The 15,255-nt window shown below is 40.8% G+C and overlaps 1 protein-coding gene across 1 annotated transcript in view; it reads right to left on the reverse strand.

The window, feature by feature from the left end:
* STARD13 (StAR related lipid transfer domain containing 13) overlaps positions 1-14,869 on the reverse strand; it is a 288,376-nt gene extending 273,507 nt beyond the window's left edge. Inside the window, exon 1 of the mRNA XM_053934317.1 lies at positions 14,781-14,869. The gene's annotated coding sequence lies outside the window, so the exon portion shown is untranslated. The remainder of the gene's footprint in view (positions 1-14,780) is intronic.
* Positions 14,870-15,255: the final 386 nt, after the last annotated feature.

The raw sequence follows: 15,255 nt of genomic DNA on the forward strand, positions 1-15,255 counted from the left end.
GTTCAATTTATTATTCATATAAACCCAGGGCTGATGCTCGTCCACACACCCATCTTTGAGGTTAAGCTCTGTGAACTGCATTTTTATATGCAGAGAACAGCTCTGGTCATAATGGCAAGTGCAATAACAATTACAAAAGGAGGAAAAATGTTACCCTCCAATTATCCCCTAAGTACTTCAGAGGCAAAGCAAGGGCAGTGTTTGGGTAGAGCCAAAACTGAGATCTAAGCCTCATAAGTGGGGATAGGATGCAGCTGTCCCACAGTATGGCTCTGAGCTTTCAGTTTAGTACACTGTCAGTCTTGCACCAAAGATATCTTAGATCTGTATACATAAGAGTGCAATAATTTTAAATTACCTGTTTTATTTTGCTCTGAAAAGAGATGAAGCCATCTGGTCTCACTTTGGAGGTGACAACCAAAAACTGCTGGTAGCAACAGCTATCAGCTCAGTGGTGAAAACTCTTCTCCCAGGGTAACAAGTGACAGGATGTGAGGAAATGGCCTCAAATTTCACCAGGGGAGATTTAGATTGGATATGAGGAAAGAAATCTCCACTGAAAGGGTGGTCAAGCACTGGAACAGGCTGCCCAGGGAAGTTGTGGAATCACCATCCCTGTAAGGCTCCAAAAAAAAGGTAGATGTGGCACTTGGGGATGTGATTAAGTGGCAAACACAGGGATGCTGGATTAACATGGGAGCTGGATTAACATGGGAGCAATGCAACTGCAGCACCCAGTGGGGGAGGCAGAGTTGTGATGAGGCAGGAAGGTGCCAGCCCCTTCACAGCCCCTGGAGAGGATGACATGGGGCGGAGTAGTAGATGGCAGCATGTGGACATGGGCAGGCAGGAGCCAGGGAACAGGAACGCTGCTGCTCCCTGCCCTGGTGCTCTTCCTCAGGTTACACTGGGTATTGCATTTCACATCTCCATGTTTCTGTTCATCCTCCCACCTTTTGTTTGTGATCTTTTCAGAGCAGGACTGTCTCCTAATACATGTTTTTTCAGTGACTTGCACTGTGAAGCCCTGATCTTGCTTGAGGCCTCTAGTCATGACTTTAATACAAATGATAAATCATCATCATAAAACAGGACTGCACAAATCCATAACTCCTGTCATAACTCAGGGATGAAGTGTCAGCAGCTCACAGACATGTGACAAGGGTCAGGGAGACAACGAAGGGTCAGAAGAAGTAAAGAGGAAGTGCTGAATGGCTTTGAAATATTTCTAGTATGTGTCAGTGTTATATCTGTGTCAATTCAGAGCTGATTTCCTTCATCCACGTCACCTCCTGACAGCGACATGGCTGGGAAAAGGACTGAGCCACACATCACAGGCACTCACCGAGGTGCAGCTGCATGAAAACGTGCACGCACAGTCAATGGATGCTTCCCATCCTCAGGCTGCTCTGAGAGAACCAAGCTGGCAATCAGGCTTCAGCAAAACCATTTATTTGTCCTTTTAGTGATGCCTAGAGACACTTTACTCGTGTCTCCTCTCTTTTTTTTTCCGTCTGTCCCATAAAGGAAAGCTATGTGGGTATGTCATGCAGGGGATTTTGATAGTTCTGGAGACTCTCTCTTTCACCTGTGAGTCAGCTTAGACATGCACAAGGATCATTGGCCAGGGAACTGCTTTCTCAGGCAGCCTCTGGGCCCATGGCTAGATTCCCTGACAGATCCCATCCCATGCTTGAATCTGTACAAGTCAACAACATGCTTTGCAAAAGCTGTCATCACTCTCTAGGGTTACACATTTTTTCAGTGTCCCCTAACCTGTAGAGGCAAGGAGTTTGGGAGACCCAGAGCATAACAGGAAAGATTTGCTGCAGGAATGTGAGGAGATGATGGTGAAAAACCCAGCAGTTCTGTCCATAGCAAATCAAATAAGCATAGAAATATCTTTAAGCCATTTTATCTGGCAAGAAGCCATGCTGTCTTTTCAGCCAAAATGTAGCTTCAATGAGCTGAATAACAGGTGAAAAAGAAGCATGAGGGGAGAGTCAAGGTGTATTTATGGAAAAATATTTTGTCCTTGATGAACTGAAGGATTTATGCTATTCCTTGCTGTAGCTTCACAACTTCAGGCAACAATTCCCTGTCTTCCTTCTTATTCCTGAGATTAGAACTTTCAAAATATTTTTAATATATAAAAATATTTTTAATATATAAAAATAAATATATTTTTAATATATAAAAATAAATATAGTCTTTAGAGCCTTCCCTGCTGTAGGCTGCTGAAGGCTATGCTGTCTGTCACATTGGTTTAATGGTTTACACAATCAGGAAAAATCCATCTTGTTCCCAGTTATGACTGCATTGTAAGGAACTTCTCTAATGACTCCTGTTTGCCAGAAGACATTGTTTGGAGACAGACAATTACAATACAATGTTGTTTGTTTGGTTTTTTTTCCCCAGACTTTATCACTGTTAAATTTTACATTTGCTATTGAGTACTCTAAATGAAAGCAGGTTCATTATTCAATATTGCCAAAATCATGCATGCTATTGCAAGAAAGCAATCAATCCCAGATTCAGGTCCTGGTGTATCGGCAGCACCAGAACCACTGCTCTCACTCCATCTTTGTGGAGTATATTTCCATAATTAGGATGAGAATTGGGCCAAATAACTTTGGCACAAATGACACAGTAAATTGGATGAACACAGAGCATTAAAACAATGAAGCAGGAAGGAGAACAGCAGGAAGGGCTGAGAAGTGACATCAAATAAAGAGATGTGAAACAGATGTGCTTAAACCTGAGCAGGGATATGGTTTGGGATAAATGAAACAGACAACAGCACATGAGACAATTTTCCCTGGAGAGCTACCCAGAAGTAAAATACTTTAAAGAAGAACTTGAAATCAGAGAATATGCCATAGTTAGTATGATAACACATTAATTAGGCACTGAGAGAGACCAGCACAGACAGTGATCCAGAGCAAGAAAAGGAGAAAAGGTGTTCAAGAAATTGGAAGTCCAGTCAGAAAGCAGAAGCTTTGAGAATGTACCAGACTTGGGAAAACTGGACACTACCTGAAGGAAAAAAGCACATTAGTCTTCATAAAAAAAAAGTAATTACAATAATTTGGACTGCACTTCAAGAAGATGTAAATGGGCTACTGACTTGCTTAGCATTTGAGGCACTGCCACTAAAACATTGCTTGGACATTCTTGTCCTTCATTTTACTGCTGTGACAATGCAACAGCCCATGAAGCACCACCACAAGGATGCTCTCTCTGGCTTCCAAAGCTTTTATCTTGCTCTGTGAAGATCAGATCCTGGCAATGTTAGGCCAGCACTCCATCCTCATTGTAAAATTCAGGCACCTGCTGAACAACCTCGTTTAAATCCATACAAGACACAGCTCTTCGCATCCTGGTTTCAGGACATCAAATTGCCATCCTCTCTTATCCTCCTCATGGACAAAAACTTGTGGTCTCCCTGTTCTGAGCTCATCTTTTCTATCAAAACTTACAGTTATGAGACTCGCTATTCTTTACTTTTTCCCAGTTAACAGCAGCAGATTCAACTTCCAGACTAACACCTGCCTCTTGGTTTCCTTTTCCTTATATTTAAAGTTAACATAGTGAACTTTAAACAAACCTTTTTATATATTTATATTACTTATATAATTAAAATCTTTAAATACTGTTAAATTTTAACTTTTAAATTAGCTAACATATTAACAATCTTCAAAATAACATCTTCAAAACCTACTTCTTTAGTACCCTGCAACTCATGCTCATCTGACCATGATTAAGTGAATGTGCACTTTCATTCTTTCTACTTTTTATTTCTACTTCTACCTGTTGTGGTTTGTTGTTTTTTTTTTTTTTTTTTTTGGTTTTTTTTTGCTTGGTTTGCTTGGTTGGTTGTTGTTGTTGTTTTTTTTTTTTTGGTTTTTTTTTTTTTTTTTTGGGTTTTTTTTTTTTTTTGGTGTTTTTTTTTTTTTGTTTTGGTTTTTTTTTGGTCATCTTATCTCCCCAACCCTTAAGTGAGTTTTGAGCAAAGTGGGGTTGTGAAGCCATCTGTCTGTCCAGTCACTGTGCAGCAAAGTCCTCCTACCATAGAAAGCCTTCACTAGCGGCTGGGCTAGGAACTATTTGCTCTCATTACTGTCATCTCCAGGATGGCTAGGAGACATCTGTTGAATGTGTGCAATAGGTCTGACTTCCATTTACCCTTTGTCTTTCCAGCTGTAGAGACCCACCCTGACGTCTCATTAACAAAGTAAAAATAATGACACTGTTTTGTTTTCCCACCTCCAGGCAGCTGCAGAACCTTCCCTAACCAACTGTAAGCCAAGTCTCTTGTCCCTGGAGTCCTAATGCTTGAGAAACCCACTAAGCAGTTTTAGTTTACAGTTTGTTTCACTTGTGCTCCGTGCCTTTCAGCTGGCTTCATCTGGGACCAGCAATGGAGGGTGATGATATGTTGTGGGGGAGATGATGCAGACTGAACTCATGGCAAAGGAATGCAAAGGAGAGACTATCAGAGGAACAAACTAGATACTAGGTAATTTCATTCCTCAGCTGTATAAATTGGTATTTTAAATGATGACTACCATGAGTTGCCCTCCCTTTTGTGGATCCCAGTGTTTCTCTTTACTGCAATGGCCTACAAGGGTTGGGGTCCTCGAAACCTCCAAGAAAAGAAGTCTTTTCTTGTCTATCTTGACTTTACAAGCTGTAGACAGTGACAGCACTGGAGCTGTTGGATGAATAACTTAGCTGGCAAAGGCTGGCCTCCTTAACTAAGTCGGCCACAGACACCTCACGTGCAGAAAAGATGTGGGATTTACAAATGGGTGCCGCTCTACGAGGAGAACCAGGTACATGGTCACTAACATTTCTGCATGCTTTCTAAGCCCTGACAAATTTCCAGAGACTTTCCCAAGTGTCTCTTGGAGAAAAGACATGGAGCTGGCCAGAGCACAGAAAATAGTCCCCCAGGTCACAGAAAGATTTCTTGAGGCTGCCTCCAGCAGACAAACTCATGGAAAAACGAGGAGAGGGACAGGGAGTTAATCACTCCCACTTACACCAGGGCTGCATCCTCACTAGCAGGTGTGGCCTTATTTCCATCATTTTCTTGGCAGTTTGGAAATTTATCATCAGATAGGATTGCTGGCCAGATCAAGGGTGGGTGTAACAGCTCAGGAAGCACAGCACGAGGAGTTCCTCATCCCTGCTCCTGCTGAGGTTGGGGCAGAGTCTCCCTAAACTGTCATACACACAAGGACACGACCTTAAAATAACAACTTTTCATACATTTTTGAGGAACACAGATTGCTGACAGAGAATTTGAGGCAAACAAAATCTTAGGCGAGGACAAAAATTCTGTGAAGCTTGCTCCAATAAGGATTTAGTTTGACCATATCTTTAACCTGGGGGTTGACTAAAAGAAGAGAAGTTTCAGTGACTAATTTCTATGGGGTTTGAAATATAACAGGTTATTAAACACACAACCCAACAGCTGCAGAATCTGACAGAGACATTGTTCTCCCTAAGCATTTGGTAATAGAGTATTTCAGATGATTGAATAGCTAATAAAGTCAGAGTCTTTGCTAAGTAGATGGATACCAGCAATATTGCAAAAGTAATTATAGATTTCTATCAAAAAAATCTTGACTCAAAATATTTATTCTCAGACTGAAGCTAATACGCAGATCTCAGTTACAGAAAAAATATTTTAGCTGCTATTTAAAAGGTTTCCAATTTGCTCTACCATAGTGGCTTACAATTACAACCAATTTCAAGGTGTAAGTTTTCAGATTGAGTATTCCTTTTTTCAAGGTAAATCCCCACCAGTTGTCACATAAAACTAGTTTTCCCATTACTCGTGTTCTTATGCTTTTTGGCAGCACAGGGATGCTTATTTCCTTTGCTCCTTCTCAGGCATTAGGCAGTTGGGATATCTGCACCTCTATAAAGTTACAAAGTGGTAAGAAAGGGTCAGAGGAGCAAAAAACAGTGTTAGGGATGCTTGCAAAAAAAAAACACAGGAGAGTCCCTCATGCACAAAATTATTCATATGCTTCTTTGTTGCTATTTCAGCCTTTTTTTTCATTGATCTTTCAGATCCTTTACTCATTCTCTGAGAGTCCACTAGAAAACCAGGGTATGTTTTAAAATCTTGCATACTCAGCTATGCCAGCTAATTCACATGCTGCAGAAAAAAAATTCTTTACATCTGTAACTTATCCCATTATCACGGAGGAGCATGCAGCAGAGCTTGTACTCACACTTGAGCTAGATTATCTCTAACTCTGATTATTTTTGCCTGGTTTATAAAAATGCAATGGATACTCATTTCCATTTAGTTGAGCCAACCCACATCATACAGCACTGCCCATGTCTGCTTTGCTTTGCATTTCTCAGTGTCACCTCCTTTGCAGGCTTTATTAATCCCGTGCCCTGCCTCAACACACTCAATTTTCCTCTTTGAAACCCTGTTCTGGGGACTCATTGCTGTTGTAAAAACTGTGAGAAATGAAATGGCAATGGCTCAAGTGTAGAACAATCAAAAATATTTTAAATATATACAAAGAAAAGATGTTGTTGCATTCTTCTCCTACTATTTGGATAGTGCTGCATTTCTCAGAGAAAGCATTTCCAAGAAGCAGAGAGTTTCTGGGCACATGTGTGTGGCACCTGGGCTGGAGGAAGAGCACTGGAGGCCAGTCAGCTTCCACTGTGAATGTGGCTTCCTCTCCCACCTGTGGCTCCAGCATCACTGTCCCTGGGGAAAAGGACAGCCCCTGCTCACCTATAAAATGCAGCAAGAACATGACAGTGACTACAGCAGCGTGGGCAGCTTAATCTGCTCGGATGTTGGTGAGCAATGCCCACAGAGATTTCCTATCCACACATAGTAAAACACACATCAAGATGTCGAATCTGAGCTCTAACCTCTAGGAAGACCTGCTAGGATCAAAGAAAACTGCTGGTGGGCTCTAACATGCTGATGAGCTGCAAAAATATCAAAACCATGAGTAGGACTGTCTTTACCTATCCCTTATGCACAGGAAGATCAGTCTCACAAGCTAACTGTAAATAAAGGATGCCAACAGCACACATGGTCAGAGGGGGGTGTTGCACCAAGGATGCAGGCACAAGGTGCGTTACAAATCACTGAAAGATGTACAGTTTGCTGCAGACTGGTGCAAGTACTTTTGTGTGCAGGATCCAACAAGTTTTGGGGGCTACTACAGTGCACATTAAACAACATATTCATATCTAAATATGGTTTCCAGATAAATTGAGAACTAGGTCCAAGTCAGAAATTTTTATCAAAATCTCAATTTATATGACAAAGTTCAAGGAGACACGTTTGTTTTGGTGGTTTTTTTTTTTTTTTTTTTTTTTGTTTTTTTTTTTTTTTTTTTTTAATTACTAGCTATAGAAGGAGATGCTAGCTGCTAAATGTTTGCTTAAATTTTCAAGGCACTTTCCCTTCACGCTGTGCTTATATATAGGGTTTTGTTCCCATTTCTAGCAAAATTTGAGCCTAATAAAAAGTATTCTAACCTCCATTTATTGCAGTGGCCATCAGATAGCTAGATCTTTTATTTCTACTGTCAGTGGCAATAAGAAATTGGTGACAAAAATGACTATTGTGGCTGTAACTGCAGTGTTATTTATAAACAGCTAGATGCAGAAGAAATGCAATTTAAATTTCATTGTGAGCAATATTCAGTTCTAGAGCTCTCTAATGTACAAATCATAGCTGCTTAAATTGTAGTCATTACTCTCATACTACAATACTCTTTGTCATAACAAAGGGAAATTACTTTTCTGTCAATTACTTCTGCAAGATTAGTTAATTTGCACTTGCAAAGGGTTTGGAGCAGCATCTCAGCTCCATGGAGATGTTTCTCAAAAGCATTCGGCAATTAAAGTTTGGGGAAATGGAAGTCACCTTCAAAATGTAAAGAAAAGGACAGTGCATGCATCCCAAGGTGTCATATGCCCATGAAGAGCAGCAATGAAGAGGAGATCTATCACTGACAAACTGCCAACCTCAGTGCTGCAGAAACCTGCACTGAGGACCTGCAAGAGGAATGCTCGTCTCTGCAAGAGGAATGCTCCTCTGTTTCAGTACTGAGCAGACACTGAAATGACTGGCAGCATTTGAAATCACTGTCCTGACTACACGTGAGCTGTGCAATTATCTCTATAAAACATCCTTCTCTTTGGCATCTCCTTCTGCTGCTATCTGTGTGTTTGCTTAATCCATGTCAGAATGGAGAGAGCAAGAGCCAAAAACTTGAAGAAGAATGTTATTTTTACTTACTTGCTTGGAAATTCTGTGTGAGCTTTAGCATGTCTGGCTTGGATACCCACCTAAGGCATCACAGCTCCTGACCCTAGCAGCATAATTTAAGGTGTTGAAGTTTTAATGCCTGAATTCCTTGGAGGGGTGATGGAAGAACTGTGCGCAACATTGCCTGAGACACAACCCAGTGTTCTTCCACCACTCTTGAAAAACTGCTTCAGGAAGGTTCCCCCTTCTTTTTCCTTCATATGTCTCCACACGTAGGTGTGGCACTTAGGGACATTGTTTAGTGGTGGGTGTGACATTGCTAGGTTAAGGCTGGACTAAATGACCTTAGAGATTTTTCCATACTTTTTCACTAATTCTGTAATTCTATTAATGAGTTCTGGGGCATCACCTGAGATCCTTCTTGCTAAGATCAAGGGTATTGTGGGCAGGAGGTGTGGCTGTGCCTTCTGCAGGCTGCGAGATGCTCTGAGGGGTGAGGGTGCTGGCTGTAGCCTGGCACGACATGGTACTGTCGCTCCCCAGCCTGCAGGGATTAACACCCACACAGAGAGAGCAAACAGGACCCAACAGAGACAGCAAATCTTCTCTTCCCTCCATGAAAATAGTGGAAAGGCCTTTGGAAAATGGAGCATTCACGAAAGGCCTCAGATTTAGCATGAAGAGTGGGTGGGGTTTTATACCTTACCTCTTCCCTGCAGCCAGGCAGAGTTGCTTAAATCACCTCAAAGTTGAGGTCACAGGTATTTTTTTTGTAAGTGGAGCAAAATAAGTGGAGTGCCGACACACCGTGTAGCTGTACTGTCATGCACTGTGTGCAGCTGGCACAGCACAGCTTCACCTCTAGGTATTATTGCAATTAAAATGATGAAATAGCAACAGCAAAGGCATCCTCGACAATGATGTCTGTGTTTAGGCATGTCAGACTATGCTGATACTGATATCCCGATGCTATATTGGCATCACAGCTCTCATGGAGTTTTGCAATGTTTTAAATCCTAACCCCTACCAAATTCCAACAAATACAGTCACAGTCCTCCTTCCTGATACCGCTCTCTTGATACAACAAGGGGCAGAGCATCTTTATCTTTCTTCCCCAGCCTGAGCTGCCTGCAGGTGCTGTTGCTGTGCTTTGGTGCAGAATATTTCAAAGGCAGAAATTACACAGGAGGGAGTTCTCAGCAGAGTTTACAGAATGTTTCAGGGCACCTTAATCATATGTTATTTCTGTTCCCATTAGGTTAATGAATCTGCAGGACTGCTCAGCCCAAAACTAGACTCTGCTCCAGTCATCCATAAAAACTTTAGAAAGTGCTTAAAAATCATGAGTGTTTATATTGCCTTTAATTATTTTCCATTTCAGTTGCCTGGATTTTCTTTTGAGACACTTGTTCTTAGTTTACATCAAGGCTATGGTCCTTCCTTGCACAAAAGATAAATCCACATTTGTTTCCAAGAATTAGAATCAGGTGGGACTAAATTCTGTAGAATAATAAAGATAGGTATGAAGACATAAGCACAAGCATAAGGATATAAGAGTGTAAAGATATATACCAGAGTATAAAGATACAGACTGCAATTTTCAAAGTTTCAGCTTGAGACAATGACAGACAATATCCAAAATTACTTTCCTTTTTTTTTTTTCCTTTGGCTAAATTCCAAAATAATAGAGTCAGTCCCACTTGTTTTTTCACAACCAGTCTTTAAATGCCCCCTCTTTAAAATATACTTAGTTTACCTATTTGTGTCACTACAATAACATGCCAGGGAAAGAGCTCTTAGCTCTTTATTCACAGAGGAACAGAAAGAAACCACATCAATTTCTGGTTCTATATTATAAGAAAACTATTGAAAAAGGTGGGTTTTTTATGATGCCTAGATATGCCACTCAGACTCCTGTAATTTCAGGACACAATGCAGTGGCGCTTAAGCATCTGGGGTTTGAATGTTGAAAAAGCCAGTTGTGGCTGTAAAGGTTTTGGGATCAGCAGTGTTTGGGATCCCTCTAATTTTTCTGGATAGACCCAGAGATCTTGTGGTCTGGATTGCTCAGTGGTGCACCTCTCTCCAGCCCTGCACATTCCTTTTACATGTGTGATTCCAAAAGCTGCCCCTATCTTTGACATATGAATACAGTTGTTTTTTTTTTTCTTTTTTTTTCTGAGAACATAAAACCAGCAATTTAATTAAGGTAATTTAATTTGTCTTCAAAACAATGCATAGTGCATTAATTAAAGTAACTTAATTTGTCTTCAAAACAGAGTATTATTCATTTACCCTAAGGCATGAGACACATAGTACAAAGGGCAAAAAACATCAGAGGTACATGATTCTTACTCATACCTTCATCTTTCCCCTTGACAGCTTTTGTGCTTTCTCATTTTCAGCTTCAAGGAGCATTTGTGTTGTATTAGCACCAGTCTGTTTTTACAGTGCTTTCCTTTGCCCTTAACTCCCTTCCTTTCACACATTGCTTCTGGACAGCTTCTCTCAGGTGACTCAAAGGCCCCAGTTTTGCAAATCTTTTGTGAGAGTATAGTGTGATACTTCTCAGTCCTGAAAAAACAGAGATATTAGCAGTGTTGTGACCAAGGTGTTATCTTTTAGGTCCACAGACCTCCTTGACTTTGTGGACTCTTTTGCATGTGCTCAGCTTCTCTTCACCAGCTTGATCATTTTCATAATCCCTATTGACTATGCACAACAAATATCCTCATCTCACAAATATACATGTGGAAGCAGAATATTAATTGAAAGAAAAAAAATCAGGCACATTTTTCTAGTTTCCTAGTGGAACTATTTGTTCCAAAATAACAGCCTGTGATACATACCTATTATCAGCAAAAAAAAAAAGCTACAGAATACTAAATAGTTATAAAAGGTAAGGTTTTATAAAACTTTAAAGTTTTGATAACTTAAAAAAAATTATAAAAATTTTGTAATTAGGCTGCATATATCATATGAGTATTCTGTAAGGTAAACCTTGTGCCCATACAGATAGAATTTAGTAAGTTTCTTTTATTAATAGAGTGTTGTTGTTGAGAATGTGGCCACATAGCACAAAAATATCTGATATGTAATGATAAAAAGTACTTCAAAAGAAACTATTTTAGCTACAGTTCAGCTGAGTCTTAGCTTCATCTAATACCCACTTCAGTGGTAGATATGAACACACTTCATTCTAGGGACTTGGGAAACTCCAGAGAAGAACAGGCCTGTTGGCTTCACTGGTGTGTTTATTTCTTGGTGATACTGAATGTTTAGAGACTTGTGTGTTCCTAGAAGTTCTCACAGCAGGTAGCATTTGTAATGAACTCTTTAAAATCTGAACATACCATGTTCTTGTTTGCCCTTTGGAGTAGCTAGGAAACCAGCCTCACCCCAGAGGCATCTCTCTCCTTTAGACCTTTTCATAGCTTTGGCATTTCTAACTAGCTGAGATGAATTGCTATTGGTAAAAATATCACAGAATTCAGTTCTTTAGCTGCAGCAAGAGAGGTATAAACTGGATGTTTCTGACCAGCAATATCAGTCGGAGCTGGCTCTCCCATTTGAAACAAGGCATGCTAATGCCTCTGGGATGGATCTCAGGAGATAGGACAGAGCCTGCAGAGATCCACACAAAACCTCTCCTCTCTGTAGCGCAGGAGCTCTGGACTGCCCTAGCGTGCAGAACAGGGAAATCAAAACGGTTGCAAGGAAGCCCCACCTATAACACAAAATAACCCCATTAGTCTCTCCATGACAAAGACCTGGGAGTTATTTTGCTGGGTAGGTGGCCATGGGAACAGTGTGGTTATCATCACACAACAGAGACGGAAACCAGAACTTTCTCCAGGAATGGGGAAGCAGCCTCCAGGAGTATCACAGGGAGCAGCACTTTCACAGTGAGAAGCCAAGCTTCCTAAGATAACATCACCACTACAGAACACCACAAACATAAAAATTATCAAGGGAAACCTAAAATCTTTCTGAGCAGGAGGAAAGAAAATAAAGAGTAACACATACATTTCCTTTCTTGAGATAGATGTCAAAGGTTAGGCAAGGTATGAAGGCACGTAGCTGGATTTAGCTTCAACCTTGCATAGACTGGAGACACAAAGCTGAAGTTCATGGAATAACAGTGAGATTGCTCTGTTTAATCTTTGCTGTTGGAAGAAGCTGGAGGTGAGAGCACAACTGAGAGCTGGCAGGACCATCCTTCTGCTAGAACCATGCACAACTGCAGTAACACTTTGTTCATCTCCTTGGCCAGCCTGGCAGGGATGGCAGCTGCCTGTATTGAACCACATTCCAACTCTGGTCACACTGGAATGAATTCAGGGTCATGTCATTGACTTCAATGAAGTTATTCTCTATTCATGCTTGCTAGCTGAGAATCTGGCCCATTCTATCTAGGCAGCAATATCTAATAGAGAAAATACTGCCAAATTAAGGGAACAAGAAGAACCAAACTATGTGACATGAAGAGGAAACATTTTATATTATAAGGATTATAGAGGCCCTTTAGTTTAAGGACTTTATCAGCATTGAAAGGACAATTGGCTGAAATGCATTTCTATATATGCCTAGATTTTCTTTTAAGCCTCATTTGCTGTTTAGAAAGTGAAAAGAAAATGTATTGATTTTAGCATTATTGAAATAAAAATACTGCAGTTTGTTCAATACAGAACACTAATTCATTATACATCTACGAGCAGGACTCTTCCATTTAGGATTTCCTCTACATCAATTAAGAAGGCCTCTCTGGCCAAAATATATTGAGTTTCATGATTTTCTCTGTGGGACCACTTTTCTGTTGGTGCCAAATTAAATTTTGGGAAAAACGCTGTTTTTGCTCTGCTGGGTAAACCCAGGTTGTCCCTGCTGTAGTGACCAACGAAAGGCAGAGACAAGGAATCAACGTAAGGGAAATTTACCATCACTGTATTATTTCCAATAAATTCAGATTAATTCTCAGCAGGGCTTGATGATACAGTATATCTGACTTTAGAGAAGCCAGTGGTGTAACAAAAACTCTGCAACCAATGATATAAGAGTAGCAAAAAGTTACAGGTTTACTCCAGCAGTTCATTTGTTAAAGAAATACTGACATTTACTTTTTATCAGGCAATGACTGAATTGCCTCACCGCCTGTTGTACTAAGTTGCTATCATCCCATGTTATGTGCTCTGACTAATGCAGCAGAAATGCACTTGTATGTCCACACCTCATCTGGATGCTGTTTGTGTTACTGCATGATCTGGAGGCACCCAGAAGGAGAATGAGTGGTGATGGACCCACCAGGGATGGATATTGCTAGCTGTACTATACCTACTTAGCAGCAGCATGCCACTTACCCATAATTTTCACTTAACCTTTGGATTTCACCTGGACTCACCAGAATATAAATTTATAAACTGATACAACACCCTTGCCAAGAAAGAGAAACATGAAGAAGAGAAGAGCAAGATGCCTGCTTACTAAGGAAAATGTATGTTAAATTGAGAAATGTGTTGGTTTGTTTTGGGTAGCTAGAAAGATCTGTGGAACAATCCAGATAGGATTTAAGACAACTTAAAAAATTAATTTTTTAGAGCATATATCTCAGCTTGCACTAATATCAAAGTGAATCAAGAAAAGTTGTAGCATGTAGCTCTTTTCACACAAGATTGTATAAAAAATAACACCCTAGGATGACAGGGGTCTTGTTAGACCATCATGGACAATTCCCATAAGGAAGTGAAAATATCACAAGCCTGGAGTGCCAAACTGCCTGCTCAGGTTTGGACATCTGATCTGGGTATCAATCCCTAGAGCTCTCCCACAGAAATTAATTTCATTTTTCCTATGCAAGAAAGAGCAGGTTATTAATGTTTCAGCTACAGAAATGATCCTCCTGTGCTAGTGCAATGTATCTGTTAGAATTAGTTCTGTAAATCTGCATAATAATGGACAATATTCTCTTAAACTAATTTCCTGCAATCATCATTAATTGGCCAACTTTCTAACACCTGGTACCAACAGATTTTTTATCCACCAAGTGCAGTGCCACACAATGGTAACAGCAGGTTTTTATCTAATCCCTCTCCATACACAAGCAAACATCAAATGTGCCTGTAACAAAGACACACACACCAGCCTGACATTTACAGATAACTCCCAGGAGATTCTCCCTCAGTACAACTCATCCTGCTCAAACAAATTTTCCAGTGGGAAAGATGATTTGAAATAATTTCAAACTAGACTAATTGCACTCACTTGAAAAGAACATCCTTCTCTTCCTCAGTGTGCACACATTAATCCAGCTGTAAGTGCAGCTAACACTTTGCAAAGTTTTCCAAAGCATTATTTCACCTTAGGAGAATTCACAACAGCTTGCTTGATAATGAAGTTATGCAGATATATATACTTAATGCAAAGTTGCACACACACACATACATGCACACACAAAATAAAATTTAAAAAAAATTTGAAAAGTAGGCATTTAAAACTGCTTTTAAATTCCACTCACAGTTTCAAAGTTCAAGCATAAAACTTCTTGCCTTGCATCTGTAGCTCCAAGCTGTCTGTAAAGATAACACAGTCCATCAGATATCCTGGTTTTGTTTCCTTGCATAAAAATATCATTTGTGACAGGCACAGGAGCTGACTTCAAGGACCAGCCCCTTCAGCGGAGCACACCAATCGGGAGACCCGGGAGCACATGTGGAATGCTGCTTGCCTGCACGCCGGTCACGGCCACGGGCAGCATCTGCTCTGCGGGACGCGGCTGCCAGATGAGCTCGGGTGACACCGAAACACCACGCTGGAGGTGCCACGGGCCCCGGCGGTGCCCGGGTGTCCCCAGCCCAGCCCTGCCCAGCCGCGGGAGGCTTTCACACAGAGCACCTCAGTGCCGCTGCTCCTGCTGCACCAGCCATAGGGACAGCAGAGCCTGAGGCCAGGCGTTGTGCCTTGCCCCTTCCGGCATTATTCTTTAATGTTTT

Source organism: Vidua chalybeata, chromosome 2 (assembly GCF_026979565.1).
Source record: "Vidua chalybeata isolate OUT-0048 chromosome 2, bVidCha1 merged haplotype, whole genome shotgun sequence".
Classification (NCBI taxonomy): domain Eukaryota; kingdom Metazoa; phylum Chordata; class Aves; order Passeriformes; family Viduidae; genus Vidua; species Vidua chalybeata.